The sequence below is a fragment of the Dendrobates tinctorius genome, unplaced genomic scaffold (assembly GCF_039654945.1).
Source record: "Dendrobates tinctorius isolate UK_male_01 unplaced genomic scaffold, ASM3965494v1 ptg000057l, whole genome shotgun sequence".
Classification (NCBI taxonomy): Eukaryota; Metazoa; Chordata; class Amphibia; order Anura; family Dendrobatidae; genus Dendrobates; species Dendrobates tinctorius.
Window position 1 is genome coordinate 24,069,427 of NW_027361725.1, and position 14,020 is coordinate 24,083,446.

General features: G+C 45.0%; 1 protein-coding gene across 1 annotated transcript in view; it reads left to right on the top strand.

Moving 5' to 3' along the window:
* Positions 1-14,020, top strand: part of COCH (cochlin) — a 189,165-nt gene that overhangs the window by 47,814 nt on the left and 127,331 nt on the right. The window lies entirely within an intron of this gene.

Sequence of the window (14,020 nt, forward strand, 5' to 3'; positions counted from 1 at the left end):
GTAGATTGTGTTGCATGCTAAGATTTAATTGACATATATAATCCTTTATAAACTGCAAACTGCTGGATGCTAATATGGTTTTGTGTTTAGGGTAATTAATGCCAACATACAATTAATGTCATAATCCCCAACACGTCCGGCTATCAACCACACTCTGATCCTTCAGACAGAACCTGAAAACCCATCTCTTCAGGAAAGCCTACAGCCTGCAATGAGCCCGCTACCTCCTCACCACTACTGGAGCTACCGCCTCACCATCACTGGAGCTGCTGCAACCCCCCAACCTACTGTCTCCTTCCCCACCATCCTATAGAATGTAAGCCCGAAAGGGCAGGGTGCACTCTCCCCTATATTTCAGTCTGTGATTGTTAGTTTGTTTACTGTAAGTGATATCTGTAATTTGTATGTAACCCCTTCTCATGTACAGCACCATGGAATCAATGGTGCTATATAAATAAATAATAATAATAAGTGCTTTTTGAACTGATGATCTTATTGGATAAATTTTAGAAATTCTGCAGACTTTTCATTCATTAAATGGTCTTTTACTAATCTTTTTGTCTCTTGCATTTACTCTCTTTGTACTGGTTTATTTTGTTTGCTTTTTACTTCTGTCTCTTGGCATCTCACAGTTGGAGTGTTTCATTGATTATTACTGAAAGTACTCTAATTTAGTTTTCCTATGAAGCTGTATGCTTGTGATGGATTAATTTTATTGTGTTACATCTTTATTTTCTTGAAAACCTTAAAATCTAATAATGACACAGAGGCTAAAAAAAGCAACCAAGGATGAGCAAACTCAAATTGGAAAATTCTAGTGTTCTTCTAGTGTTCAGTACCCGACCCCAAACAAGGATTACTTAATGTATTTACGGTTTCCTATTCGGGTTCATCATCCTAATGCAGCTTGTTGAAAGTCTGCAGTTAGGCCAATCAACAAGCTGTAAGGCTGTGGGCACTTCCGGCTCAATCACAGCCATGTCAAGTAATCTCATGGCTGTGATTGGCTGGTGCAACACATGACCGTGTAAAATAATTTATACGTAACTGTGTAAAATAATTTAAAAAAACATGGGGTTCCAGTCTTTTTTTTATTTTAACCCAGCAAAGGGAAAACATAGAGCTGTGAGTTGGTATTATTATTCTGGAAAGGGGCCAATATCCATAAAGGTTCTCAGCTTATTAATATCAGCTCATAGCTGTCTGCATAGCCTTTACTAGTTAATAAAATGATGGGACCCCCCCAAAAAATATGGGGTCCTCTTTATATTTGAAGGGAATCTGTCACCCATTTTTTCGACTATTTGCTGCCGGCACCAACATCAGGGGCTTATCTACAGTATTCTGTAATGCTGTAGATAAGACCCCGATGTAACCTGAAAGAGAAGAAAAAAAGAGTTAGATTATACTCACCCGGGGGGCGGTCCGGTCCGATAGGTGTCACGGTCCGGTCCGGCGCCTCCCATCTTCATATGATGCCGTCCTCTGTTGAGGGCAGAGCAGAAAACTGCAGTGCGCAGGCGCCGGACTTCTCTGACCTATCCCGGCGCCTGCGCACTGCAGGACTCTGCTCTGCCCTCAACAGGGCAGAGCAGTGAGCCTGCGCAGGAGCCACGACAGGAAGAAAAGAAGAGGATGTCATCGTATGAAGATGGGAGGCGGCGGACCGGACCACGACACCCATCGGACTGGACCGCCCCCCGGGTGAGTATAATCTAAATCTTTTTTCTTCTCTTTCGGACTGGACGCTGCAATTGGTGACCTCAATAAGGCTACTGCAGTTTATAGTGTATGAACTGCAATAAACTTACTGATGTCAGCATTCTTCGTAGCAGCTGAATTCACAAGCTACTGTCAGTGTGTGCCAAACGCCATGCTGAGTGGTCACAGTATTGATATCACCTCTCATCATTGCATCTAGATGTAGCAGAATAGGGGATAGTCTTGGGACATCATCATTATGGATTTACGGCGGACAGGTGAGGATTGCTTTGATTTTTGTTTCCTAATTTTATCTTAATAAATTGGTAAGAGGATTTGTCAAGAGGAGTGTTTTGTTCAATTAAATTAATAATTGTTCAATTAACCCCTTCACCCTCAAGGGTGGTTTGCACGTTCATGACCGGGCCAATTTTTACAATTCTGACCACTGTACCTTTATGAGGTCATAACTCTGGAACGCTTCCATGGATCCCGGTGATTCTGACATTGTTTTCTCATGACATATTGTACTTCATGTTAGTGGTAAAATTTCATTCAAATAACTTGCGTTTATTTGTGGGAAAAACGGAAATTTGGCGAACATTTTGAAAATTTCGCAATTTTCCAACTTTGAATTTTTATGCCCTTAAATCACAGAGATACGGCACACAAAAAACTTGATAACTAACATTTCCCACATGTTTACTTTACATCAGCACAATTTTGGAACCAAAATTTTTTTTAGTTAGGAAGTTATAAGGGTTAAAAGTTGACCAGCGATTTCTCATTTTTACAACACCATTTTATTTTTAGGACCACATCACATTTGAAGCCACTTTGAGGGGTCTATATGATAGAAAATACCCAAAAGTGACACCATTCTAAAAACTGCACCCCTTAAAGTGCTCAAAACCACATTCAAGAAGTTTATTAACCCTTTAGGTGCGTCACAGGAATTTTTTTGAATATTTAAAAAAAAATGAACATCTAACTTTTTTTCATAAAAAAAATACTTCAGGTTCAATTTTTTTTATTTTACCAAGGGTAACAGGAGAAATTGGACTGCAAAAGTTATTGTGCAATTTGTCCTGAGTATGCAGATACCTGATATGTGGGGGGGAACGACTGTTTCGGCGCATGGCAGAGCTCAGAATGGAAGGAGCGCCGTTTGACTTTTTCAATGCAAAATTGGCTGGAATTCAGATTGGACGCCATGTCACGTTTGGAGAGTCCCTGATGTACCTAAACAGTGGAAACCCCCTACAAGTGACCCCATTTTGGAAACTAGACCCCCCAAGGAACTTATCTAGATATGTGGTGAGAACTTTGAACCCACAAGGGCTTTACAGAAGTTTATAACGTACAGCGGTACAATTAAAAAATCATATTTTTTCCACAAAAATGATCTTTTCACCCCAATTTTTATTTTCCCAAGGGTAACAGGACCCTAAAAGTTATTGTGCAATTTGTCCTGAGTACGCTGATACCCCACATGTGGGGGTAAACCACTATTTGGGCGCATGGCAGAGCTCGGAAGGGAAGCAGCGCCATTTGACGTTTTTGGCTGGAATTGAGATCGGACACCATGTCGCGTTTGGAAAACCCCTGATGTACCAAAACAGTGGAAACCCCCCACAAATGACACCATTTTGGAAACTAGACCCCCTAAGGAACTTATCTAGATGTGTGGTGAGAACTTTGAACCCCCATGGGCTTCACAGAAGTTTATAACATAAAGCCATACAATTAAAAAATCATATTTTTTCCACAAAAATGATCTTTTCACCCTCAATTCTTATTTTTCCAAGGGTAACAGGACCCTAAAAGTTATTGTGCAATTTGTCCTGAGTACGCTGATACCCCACATGTGGGGGTAAACCACTGTTTGGGCGCATGGCAGAGCTCGGAAGGGAAGCAGCGCCATTTGACGTTTTTGGCTGGAATTGAGATCGGACACCATGTCGCGTTTGGAAAACCCCTGATGTACCAAAACAGTGGAAACCCCCCACATATGACACCATTTTGGAAACTAGACCCCCTAAGGAACTTATCTAGATTTGTGGTGAGAACTTTGAACCCCCATGGGCTTCACAGAAGTTTATAATATAAAGCCATACAATTAAAAAATCATATTTTTTCTCAAAAATGATCTTTTCACCCTCAATTCTTATTTTTCCAAGGGTAACAGGACCATAAAAGTTATTGTGCAATTTGTCCTGAGTACGCTGATACCTCACATGTGGGGGTAAACCACTATTTGGGCGCATGGCAGAGCTCGGAAGGGAAGCAGCGCCATTTGACGTTTTTGGCTGGAATTGAGATCGGACACCATGTCGCGTTTGGAAAACTCCTGATGTACCAAAACAGTGGAAACCCCCCACAAATGACACCATTTTGGAAACTAGACCCCCTAAGGAACTTATGTAGATGTGTGTTGAGCACTTTGACCCCCCCAGTGCTTCACAGAAGTTTATAATGCCCGGGCGTGAAAATAAAAAATTTGTATTTTTTCCACAAACATGATCTTTTAGTCACCATTTTTTTATTTTCCCAAGGGTACCAGGAGAAATTGGACCCCAAAAGTTGTTGTCCAATTTGTCCTGAGTATGCTGATACCCCATATGTGGGAGAAAACTACTGTATGGGCACACGTCGGGGATCGGAAGGGAAGTAGTGACGTTTTGGAATGCAGACTTTGATGGAATGGTCTGCGGGTGTCATGTTGCCTTTGGAGAGCCCCTAATGTACCTAAACAGTGGATACCCCCCACAAATGACACCATTTTGTAAACTAGACCCCCCAAGGAACTTATCTAGATGTGTGGTGAGCACTTTGAACCCCCCAGTGCTTCACAGAAGTTTATAACGCCCGGGCGTGAAAATAAAAAATTCGTATTTTTTCCACAAACATGATCTTTTAGTCACCATTTTTTTATTTTCCCAAGGGTACCAGGAGAAATTGGACCCCAAAAGTTGTTGTCCAATTTGTCCTGAGTATGCTGATACCCCATATGTGGGAGAAAACTACTGTATGGGCACACGTCGGGGCTCGGAAGGGAAGTAGTGACGTTTTGGAATGCAGACTTTGATGGAATGGTCTGCGGGTGTCATGTTGCCTTTGGAGAGCCCCTAATGTACCTAAACAGTGGAAACCCCCACAAATGACACCATTTTGTAAACTAGACCCCCCAAGGAACTTATCTAGATGTGTGGTGAGCACTTTGAACCCCCCAGTGCTTCACAGAAGTTTATAACGCCCGGGCGTGAAAATAAAAAATTTGTATTTTTTCCACAAACATGATCTTTTAGTCACCATTTTTTTATTTTCCCAAGGGTACCAGGAGAAATTGGACCCCAAAAGTTGTTGTCCAATTTGTCCTGAGTATGCTGATACCCCATATGTGGGAGAAAACTACTGTATGGGCACACGTCGGGGCTCGGAAGGGAAGTAGTGACGTTTTGGAATGCAGACTTTGATGGAATGGTCTGCGGGTGTCATGTTGCCTTTGGAGAGCCCCTAATGTACCTAAACAGTGGAAACCCCCACAAATGACACCATTTTGTAAACTAGACCCCCCAAGGAACTTATCTAGATGTGTGGTGAGCACTTTGAACCCCCCAGTGCTTCACAGAAGTTTATAACGCCCGGGCGTGAAAATAAAAAATTCGTATTTTTTCCACAAACATGATCTTTTAGTCACCATTTTTTTATTTTCCCAAGGGTACCAGGAGAAATTGGACCCCAAAAGTTGTTGTCCAATTTGTCCTGAGTATGCTGATACCCCATATGTGGGAGAAAACTACTGTATGGGCACACGTCGGGGCTCGGAAGGGAAGTAGTGACGTTTTGGAATGCAGACTTTGATGGAATGGTCTGCGGGTGTCATGTTGCCTTTGGAGAGCCCCTAATGTACCTAAACAGTGGAAACCCCCACAAATGACACCATTTTGTAAACTAGACCCCCCAAGGAACTTATCTAGATGTGTGGTGAGCACTTTGAACCCCCCAGTGCTTCACAGAAGTTTATAACGCCCGGGCGTGAAAATAAAAAATTCGTATTTTTTCCACAAACATGATCTTTTAGTCACCATTTTTTTATTTTTCCAAGGGTACCAGGAGAAATTGGACCCCAAAAGTTGTTGTCCAATTTGTCCTGAGTATGCTGATACCCCATATGTGGGAGAAAACTACTGTATGGGCACACGTCGGGGCTCGGAAGGGAAGTAGTGACGTTTTGGAATGCAGACTTTGATGGAATGGTCTGCGGGTGTCATGTTGCCTTTGGAGAGCCCCTAATGTACCTAAACAGTGGAAACCCCCACAAATGACACCATTTTGTAAACTAGACCCCCCAAGGAACTTATCTAGATGTGTGGTGAGCACTTTGAACCCCCCAGTGCTTCACAGAAGTTTATAACGCCCGGGCGTGAAAATAAAAAATTTGTATTTTTTCCACAAACATGATCTTTTAGTCACCATTTTTTTATTTTCCCAAGGGTACCAGGAGAAATTGGACCCCAAAAGTTGTTGTCCAATTTGTCCTGAGTATGCTGATACCCCATATGTGGGAGAAAACTACTGTATGGGCACACGTCGGGGATCGGAAGGGAAGTAGTGACGTTTTGGAATGCAGACTTTGATGGAATGGTCTGCGGGTGTCATGTTGCCTTTGGAGAGCCCCTAATGTACCTAAACAGTGGAAACCCCCCACAAATGACCCCATTTTGAAAACTAGACCCACTAAGGAACTTATCTAGATGTGAGGTGAGCACTTTGAACCCCCAAGGGCTTCACAGAAGTTTATAATGCCAGGGCATGAAAATAAAAAAATCGTATTTTTTCCAGAAACATGATCAATTAGTCCCCAATTTTTTCATTTTCCCAAGGGTAACAGGAGAAATTGGACCCCCAAAAGTTGTTGTCCAATTTGGCCTGAGTACGCTGACACCCCATATGTGGGAGAAAACTACTGTATGGGCACACGTCGGGGCTCGGAAGGGAAGTAGTGACGTTTTGGAATGCAGACTTTGATGGAATGGTCTGCGGGTGTCATGTGCGTTTGGAGAGCCCCTGATGTACCTAAACTATTGAAACTCCCCACAAGTGACCCCATTTTGGACACTAGACCCCCCCACGGAACTTATCTAGATGTGTGGTGAGCACTTTGAACCCCCAAGTGCTTCACAGAAGTTTATAACACTCGGACGTGAAAATAAAAAAATCATTTTTTTCCACAAAAATGATATTTTTGCCCCCAATTTTTTATTTTCCTAAGTGTAACAGGAGAAATTGGACCCCAAAAATTGTTTTGCAATTTGTCCTGAGTAGGCTGATACCCTACATGTGGGGGTAAAACACTGTTTGGGCGCTTGGCAGAGCTTGGAAGGGAAGGAGCACCATTTGACTTTTTCAACTCAGAATTGGCTGGAATTGAGATCAGACGCCATGTTGCATTTGGAGAGCCCCTGATGTGCCCAAACAGTGGAAACCCCCCAATTATAACTCCAACCCTAACCCCAACACACCCCTAACCCTAATCTGAGCCCTAACCCTAACCCTAGCCCTAACCCTAGCCCTAACCCTAATGGGAAAATGGAGATAAATACTTTTTTTTAAATTTTATTATTTTTCCCTAACTAAGGGGGTGATAACGGGGGGTTTGATTTACTATTTATGGCGGTTTTTATGTTTGGCAGCTGTCATACGCTAAAAGACGCTTTTTATTGTAAAAATAGTTTTTGCATCACCACATATTGAGAGCTATAATTTTTCCGTATTTTGACCCACCGAGTCATGTGAGGTCTTATTTTTTGCGGGACGAGTTGACGTTTTTATTGGTACCATTTTCGGGCACGTGACATTTTTTGATCGCTTTTTATTCCTATTTTTGGGACGCAGAATGAACAAAAACCAGCGTTTCATGAATTTCTTTTGGGGGGGTGCGTTTACACCGTTCCGCGTGCGGTAAAATTGATAAAGCGGTTTTATTCTTCGGGTCAGTACGGTTACAGCGATACCTCATTTAGGTCGTTTTTTTATGTTTTTGTTGGTTTTATGCAATGAAAACTATTTTATATAAAAATAATTATTTTTGCATCGCTTTATTCTGCGAGCTATAACTTTTTTATTTTTTCGCTGATGATGCTGTGTGGCGGCTCGTTTTTTGCGGGACAAGATGTCGTTTTCAGCGGTACCTTGGATATTTATATGCGTCTTTTTGATCGCGCGTTATTACACTTTTTGTTTGGCGGTATGATAAAAAACGAAGCAAAAAATAATGATTTATTATTTTTATTTTTTAAGGGGTTCGCTAAAGGGGTTAACTAATGGGACAGTTTTATAGGGTGGGTCATTACGGACGCGGCGATACCTAATATGTGTACTTTTTATTGTTTTGTTTTTTTATTATTTCCAAAAAATGGATTTATTGGGGGAATATTTTTTTTTTTTTCTAATTTATTTGGCGATTTTTTTTTTTAATTATTTTAACACTTTTTTTATTTTTTTTTTTACTTTATTAAATAGTCCCAGGTGGGACATCACTGTCTTGTGACAGATCGCTGATCTGTCACATCACAGATCACTGTGACAGATCAGCGATCTGACACAGGCACTGCAGAAGGCTTCCTCATGCCTGCGCTTTGCAGGCACTGAGGAAGCCAGCTTCCTCAGACCCCCGAAGGCCCCCGTCGCCATCTTGGATTCGGGGGCCTGGAGGAAAGGAGCCCCCCGCAGCAGTGCTGCACATTGCGCTGCCGTGGGGGTCTCAGGGAAGCACGGAGGGAGCCCCCTCCCTGCCGATGCTTCCCTTTAATCCCCGGTACACCGCGATCATGTTTGCGGTGTGCAAGGTGTTAACGTGTTGGGGGCGGTCCGTGACCGCCCCTGACACATTGTGCCGGGTGTCAGCTGTGATAATCAGCTGACACCCGGCCACGATCAGCGGCGCTCACCACGTGGGCGCCGCTGATCGCGCCGACGTACTATCCCGTCCATGGGCATAGGGGCCCAGGGCACATGGACGGGATAGTACGTCGGATGGCAGAAAGGGGTTAACTGACTTTTCTCTGTGTGTCTCTTTCTTAATGTTGACTATGGGGTTAGTAATGGAGGTATCTGATAGACACTTCTCCATTACTAACCCCTGGGCTTGATGACAGCAGACATAAAACAGCTGACACCAACCCCACAACCATTACCCTTCATTCTAATGCACCAGTGCAAGCAAGAAGAACAGAGGCTAAACACCAGAAATGGTACATCTAATGAATTCATTAATTCTGGGGTGACTGAGGACTTTTGTTATTAGTTTGAGAGGGAGCCAATATCCATGGCCCCTTCCCAGCCTATTAATATCAGCCCGCAGCTGTCTGCAGAACCTTTTGCTGGTTATTAAATTTTTGAGGGGTCCTCCCATTTTAATAGCCAGTAAAGGCTAAGCAGATAGCTATGAGCTGTTATTAATAGGCTGAGAACCTTCATGGATTTTGGCACCTTCACAGAATAACACCAGCCCCCAGCTGTCTGCTTTCCCTCAGCTGGTTATTAAAAATAGGTGGGACCCCACGTCATTTTTTGAGAACCCCTTTTTAATAACCAGTAAGGGCTATGCAGACAGCTGTGAGCTGTTATTGATAGGTTAGGAACCTTTATGCATATTGGCCCCTTCCCAGAATAATAACACCAGCTCACAGCTGTCTGCTTTTTTACTAATGTGATTTAACTCTTGTCACGGTATGTCTGGCTCTGCGTGACGTGACCCGACGATCGGTCGGTCACAAAACCACAAGACAGACAAGGGGACACCGGGGAAACAATTACAACGATGGGCCTTATTATAGGGTATGGGGAAGTGGACACCTCCTGCACTCCCTAAGGAAGAGCCCTGAACGCTCCTCATGTTCCCTATACAGGTTCTTTCAACCTGTCGCTGACCAGGATACCTCAGTCCCTCACTTGACCTGCACCTATCCCTTACTAGGGAACTGGCAAGTGCGGACACTGGTCCTCACCGTTGTACTAGTAAAACACCAGGGAAAACAACAGACAGGGAAAAACAAACAACTTAGCTTTCTCTGCTGCCAATGCTCCTGAGGCAGCACGCGGACACAGCTTCCAGCAGAAACACACAGGCTCCAGATAAGCTGCAACAGCACTGCTCCAAAAAGCTCCTCTCTTCTCAAGGGTTGGTTAGTGAATGACCAGTATTACCAACAGGGAGGAGCAGCAGCTGACGACCTTTTATAGGAAGGAGTGGGGAGGTCACCACCTGCTGACTAATTAAACATGTAGTAACACCAGCGGCCACCGGGGGCAAGAACCCAGCAGCCGACGAACTACAGTTGTTGTAACACCAGCGGCCCCCGGGGGGCAATACTCCATATTAACCCCCGAGGCCAGAAAGGAAAAAGATTCACATAAGAGAGTCCAGACTCTGCCACAGATCCGAAAATGGATTGTGACAAATAATCTACGTTGACTTACATTGTTTTTGGACTGTGTGTTGTCTAGCCTTACACCATTCTATTGATTCTATTCAGCCTGTTGGGTAAACTAATTTACTTAATCTTTACTGACTAGTTTAAGTAATTTTATATCCTCATATGTTTGAATTGCAATTGTACTGCTCTTACCCCCATTTTGATTCCTTTTTCAGCCCCCAGAGCTTACTACGACCATTTTACTGCCGTTTTACAACACCAAAGTTTGGGTCCCCATTGACTTGTACTAGGTTCAAGTTTGGAGTCAAGTTTAGACATGAACCAAACTTTTAACTGTGTATTCATCAAGTTTTCTGAACGCGAACATCCATGAGTTTGATCATCAGGGCTGGCATTAGCGACAGGCAGACTAGACAGCTGCCTAGGGCCCCCACTCCCCCAGGGGCCCCCAGCCAGTGGCATGCTGCTAATAGCAGCACCCCACACAGCCATTATTGGGCCTGTGAGTCAGGAGGGCCCGCCCAGCGCCAGCGCTGACCCCCCCCCCCCCCAATGCGCACCGCATTCAACTGTATTGGCATCATAGACACCGATACAATTAAAAGCAATGATGGAAGAGAAAGCATCCCTCTCCCATCATTCCTCTCAGACTCTGACACTGCGGGTGCGTGATGATGTCACTTCATCGTGCACTCACTGTGTGCTGGGAGGTGCAGCTGCTGAGACCAGAGCAGAGCCTGGAGCAGTGTGGGGAACAAGGAGAAGTGAGGATTGTGTGTTTTATTTTTAAAAATATCAGTGAGTGAGTACTGGACTGTGGGGCTGGATTATATTCTATAAGAGGGTGGGGGGGCTACATTATATTCCATGGGGGGTGGGCTGTATTATATTCTATGAGGGGGGCTGCATCATACACTGAGGAGACTTTATTATACTATATGAGGGGGCTACATTATATTCTATGGGGGTGGCTGCATTATACTATATGAGGTGGCTACATTATATTTTATGGGGGTTGCATTATATTTTATGAGGGGACTACATTATATTCTATGGGGAGGGCTGCATTATATTCTATGGGGGTCAGTATTATACCCTATGAAGAGCTGTATTATATTATATGGGTGTTCTGCTTTATACTCTATGAGGGGGCTACATTATATTCTATGGGGGCTGCATTATACTCTGAGGGGGCTACATTACATTCTGTGGGGTGGCGATATTAAGCTATATGGGTTGACTGCATTATGATCTATGAGGGGACTGCATTATATTCTGTGGGGTGGCTGCATTATACTATATGGGGGCTGCATTATACTTTATCGGACTATGGGCAGTGAATTATACTATATGTACTACATGGGACCTGCATTATACTGCATTGAGGACTATGGGGAATGCATTATGCTATATGAAGAACTATGGGGTGCATTATACTATGGGAAGTGAATTGTATTACATGGAGGACTGTTGTGAATTCACTTTCTGGCCTACCTCTGGTTGCTAGTGAGGGTAATGGAGCTGATCTAATTAACAGAGGTCTGCCACCTGACAATGAGGAAGACGATTGGACATCTGGAGTTTCTGATTGGATTTAAGACAGCCGACTCCCTCTATCCCTGCTGGTGATTTTTTCCTGCCTCCTGAGGTCTTGGTTTCCAGCTCAGTCCCTGCTTGCTCAAGCTAAGTGTTCTTTTGCTATTGTTCACATTTGATTTGGTTTTGTCTACAGTATTTCAGTTTTGTGTAGTCAGCCAGCCCCGACTGGCACTGTGCTGAATTTCCATCCTTATGTTACTGTTTGTGCCAGTTTGTTTTTGTCCCTTATTAGAGTGGCCTCTCTTTGCTCTGCTTTCAGAATATACCAGAGTGCTGATATAGTGGGCGAAGTCTAGTGACTTCAGTGTTTTTTCTATCAGACGTGTTGGGCATTTTTTGCAGGGTTTTTTGCGTGATTGCAGACAGTGTCTTTCCTTTCCTGTCCTGTCTAGTTAGTTTGGGCCCCATCATTTGCTCAGCCTATTTTTCTACCTGCGTTTGTGTTTTCATCTTGTCTCACCAACAATATATGTTTGGGGGCTATCTATTGCTTTGGGGTCTGCTCTGGGGCAGTTTAGATTTCCCCTTTCTTGCTTTAGGCTTATTTAGTTCTCCGACTGTGTCGAGGCGTCTAGAATCATCGTAGGTACGCTCCACGGCTACTGCTAGTTGTGTGGATAGGATCAGGGGTCTGCAATCCGCTTAGTTACCAACCTCTCTTGTTTTCTGTGGCTTAGCTTGGTCTTGCTTTCCTCCTCGGTGACCCAATCATAACAGAGGACTATGGGGGGTGCATTATACTATATGGAGGACTATGAGGACTGTATTATAGTATATGGTGGACTGAGGAGTGTATTTTAATATATGGAGGACTATGAGGAGTGTATTATGCTATATGGAGGACTATGAGGAGTGCAATAACTATATGGAAAACTATGGGGAGTGTATTATACTATATAGAGGACTATGGGGAATGTATTAAACTATATGGAGGACTATGGGGCATATTATATGGCAGACTTTGGGACACATATTATATGGAGGACTATGGGGTGTGCATTATAACATATGGAGAACTGTGGTGCACATTATACTATACTAGATGTGGGCCCGATGCTATCGCATTGGGAGGGCAGAGACATCATGATGGGGGAAGCTGTGTGGTGCTGGGGGTAGTGGCCCACCCACCTCCGTGCAGTCACAGCCGGCAGGAAAGATGGTGCTTTGCGGCCTGTGCTGGAGATGGGGTGCGGCACCACCAAAGGGTGGCTGCACCCCATGTCCAGCACAGGCCTCATGCCGCAGTCTTTCCTGCCGGCTGTGACTGCACGGAGGTGGGTGGGCAGGCAGGCAGCGGCAGGATACGGTGAGTGTAGTCAGGCGGTGGGTCCTAGCGGCATCCCTCTCATTACTCCCCCCTCATTACACTCTCTCATTATACCCCCTCATTACACCCCTCTCATTATACCCTCTCCTTATACCACCTCATTACACCCCTCTCATTATACCCCCTCATTGCACCCCTCTCATTATACCCCCTCATTGCACCCCTCTCTCTATACCCCCTCATTACACCCCCCTCATTATACCCCCCTCGTTATACCCCTCTCACAGTCAGCAGGAAAGACTGTGTTTTGCGGCCTGTGCTGGAGATGGGGTGCGGCGCCACCAGAGGGCGCCCGCACCCATCTTCAGCACAGGCCGCAAGCCGCAGTCTTTCCTGCCGGCTGTGACAGCACGGAGGTGGGTGGGCAGGCAGCGGCGGGTCCAGCGATGGTGGCGGGGGGTACAGTGGCGGGGGGTCCTGGTGGTGGCCAGCCGGCAGGAAAGATGTTGGTTTGCAGCCTGTGCTGGAGATGGGGTGCGGCGCCACCAGAGGGCGCCCGCACCCCATCTCCAGCACATGCCGCAAGCCGCGGTCTTTCCTACCGGCTGTGACTGCACGGAGGTGGGTGGGCAGGAAGTGGCAGGTCCGGCAGCGGCGGGTCCAGCAGCGGCGGCGTCCGGGGGTCGAGTGGCGGGTCCAGCAGCGGGTTCAGTGGTGGCTGGGGGGTCTGGCGGTGTCCCGCTGGTGGTACTGTGGAAGGGCCTGGTAACCCAGTATCACTTGGGTATTCCAATATGGCGGCCGGACTGCGCCTGTCGCTGATTGGTCGTGGCCGTCCGGGCGTGACCAATCAGCAACGCGGGATTTCCTTACAGATTTCCTTACAGACAGACAGACAGACAGAATTAGATGATTATATAGTAGATGGAGGACTGTGGGGTACATTATACTATGTGGAGGACTATGGGGTGCATTATACCAAGCAAACAAAATGCTGCCTATTCATCAAGAG